Source organism: Orycteropus afer, unplaced genomic scaffold, assembly GCF_000298275.1.
Source record: "Orycteropus afer afer isolate SDZICR_OR568_19922 unplaced genomic scaffold, OryAfe1.0 scaffold00666, whole genome shotgun sequence".
Classification (NCBI taxonomy): Eukaryota; Metazoa; Chordata; class Mammalia; order Tubulidentata; family Orycteropodidae; genus Orycteropus; species Orycteropus afer.
In genome coordinates, this window is record NW_006922253.1 from 924,924 (window position 1) to 928,116 (window position 3,193).

Sequence of the window (3,193 nt, forward strand, 5' to 3'; positions counted from 1 at the left end):
AATTGAAATGGGCTATGAACCCTAGGAGAAATAAGGGTTGGGGGAGGGCTCTGAGGACAGAATCTGGCTGCTGACAACTTTGTCTTGGATTAATTGGCACCCTGGTCTGCTATATTCATGTATCAATTGTGCTAAGTAGCTCATTGAGCAAATCCTTTTAATGTTTGTGACCTCTGGAGGCTGAAATGCAGTTCTAGGCAACTGTGTATTTTTATGAAAGGTGTATAAATATCTCTTGGAAGAAGAAGGCATGTTTAAGTTATGTGTTCTGGTAGGGAATGTTTGGGGTTTCTAGAGTTAGCTTTAGAAAAATATCTATCATAGAATAATGGAGACATATTTTTATTCTTAAAAATTTTAAGAGCAGAAATAGGAACTTTAAGTTTTTTTCCTCTTACCAGAGTTAGAGACACACTTTTGTAGAATTGAATGCATTCTTTCTAGGAACTGTTGGCAATCTGTGGGGCATATTCTCTCCTCACACCTCCTACAACAGAAAGCAAAAATGGACCCTATCTCAAGTACAGCTTGCATGTTGCAATGTGCTGTACATGATTAATCTTCAAGGGAAATCAGAACTGAAAAAGAGCAAACTATGAGCTCTCTATTGAAGGTCATTGCTTTGCTTATAAGAAAAAGGTAAGTTTTCAAGTTTGAGTGAAATATTTCCGTTTTCTTGCCTCCCAGTCCAGGACTACTTCTGTATACTTTTCTAGCAATGTTCAATTTTTTAGGGCAATTGCCATGATTTAATTCTGTCTCTTAATAAACCTGAAGTTCCACCAACATGTTTCCTACAGTGATAGGAAGATTCTGATGTTTCAGGGACCCTCAGCGCTCACTGGCCATTTTTTGGTACATCCTTCCCTGAGGACAATTTTAATTATAAAAGTAGAAGAGGCAAAGTACTCCCCGGCACTGAGAACAACCTGACAGTGTATTCTACCCCTTTACTCCCTATTTGAAAGATTCAAATTCAGAAAAGTATGATGATGCATAAGTCAATACAAATGTTGGGAGTTCAGGACCCACTGTCACAACTGCTTAGGACATAAACTATACATACTCTGGAGTTCAATAAAAGGATAACATGGGACATTAAAGAAGGAGAAGAAAACTCTTTATCAAAAATGCTTGGGTAAACTAATTAATCTCTAACATAATTCTTTGTTTACCCTGGTTTGCCCTACGGGTTTTTGCCTGTTTCATCCCATCACAATCCTCCCTCTTTCTCTCAGCTACCGTGACTTATTTTTCCCTTTGACCTTTTTTCCATGATCTCTAACCTCTTTATTCCTCCCTTGCTATTATTTTTCAAGTATACATACATATAGATGATAGATAGATAGATAGATAGATAGATATAGATATAGATATATAACACTGATCTCTTTGTTTGATCCACCCTGGAGTTTCCATCTGTGAATATGCCAGTGGTTTTCCTCTATCGCAGTTTGGATGCAGTCTGATGTTTTCATGATGGGATGTAGTGAAGTGTTAGAGAAAGAACACCATGAAGCACAACAAGTTTGATCTTGGTAGTGGAATAACTCTGCCTGTTCTCTGGTCAACTCTGTTCCCAGCTTAACCCAAACTGCACAAAACCAACCAAAGTGCACAAGAACAAGAGCAATTTGCCTGACTTAACTTACAAGATATTACAAAATCACTTACCAAAGATGGTAAATCAAAAATAAAAAGAGAATATAATCAGGGATTACATGACTCAACAAGCAAATATTTATTTGGAACTATGGAAGACTGCTAGCAAGACAGTTATTTTGGGAAATCCAGATAGGCTTCTCTGAGGAAATGGCATTTGAACAGAGTATTCTCTCTACTGATAGAAATGGAAAATTTAAGTTTAGATACTTTCTGCTGTGAAAAACTCAGGGAATGAGATAGTCTGGGTGTATTAATGAGGAATAACAAGTGGCAGGTTAAGCTGGAGTACGCATTGATAGAAGTCCTGGGAGAAAAAGTGAAAACTAAGATTCTGGCCCCAAATGGGAGGGCTTGAAAGCCAGGGTGAGCAGCCCAGTCATTAGATTTTAAATTCATAGTAACTATTTAATTATATTTATGACTCATCACAGTTTTCAAATGACCACTTTATATTTCAAGGGATAACAAAGGGATGAAAAGGGGTGGAGGAGAGAAAGAATAAGGAAAAGAGGGAATCACTGAGTTAATCTCCTTCCCTGTTTAGAGACAAAGAATAGGCATCTCAGTAAAATCCTGTGACAATCCACATAGAGAACTCCAGAAATAGCCATTTGTTAAATCCTAGTCTGCATTTTTCTTATGTAAGAGTTTTTCATTTTCACAATGAAAGCTCACACAAGTATAACAATAAATATTGTTTTGATTTCACCAAATTGTGTAAGACTTTGTTTTTTTAATTCAATGACTATGAAATACTGTGTGAAAGATTCTTATGTTAAAGTTGAGAGGAAATTTTTTTTTTCTTGAACATCCTCAACAAAAATAACAATATTCATATTTAGATATGAACTAACTCAATCAAGGTTATGTGATATCGTAGTTGCATAGACAAGACTATAATACACTTCTCTGGGCTCTCCATGTTTCTTGCCTCTCACAGAGATGCTTTGAGAGTGAGCACCTCCGGTCCTTCTATAAGAAAAGAAATGAAATTCTGAAGCCACTGATGAATCATATTTGCAATACCCAAATGATCAGTCTTTATTTTGTTGGATGAAAATAAATCCAGATCCCGGAGTGGTGCATATAGTTTGCACTGGTTTACTAACCTAAAGGTTGTGGTTTAAAGCCACTCAGTGGCACCTTGGAATAAAGACCTGGTGAACTGCTTATGAGAAGATTGTAGCCAAAAAAACTCTGTGGAGGAGATCTACTCTGTAACATGTGGGGTCACAATGGTAGGAATTGCCTCGATGCCAACAAGATTAGTTTGATATGTTACGGTGAATCCAGTTGCGTCCTTTCTACTGAGTTTCTAAGTGCAGGGAAGAGAAAAACTGATGTCTACCATAGACATGTAAGACTCTTACATGTTGAAGAAGACAGGCACCTCATTAGAGAAAAATCTCAAGGTTCAATTAGGTTAAAAAAAAAAGAAGCTAAATTTCATTAAACAACTCTAAGTGCTTTTTAGGCTGGCAGTTCAAACAGGAAGGAAGATAGGGTAATTTATTTCTGTAGAGATGTT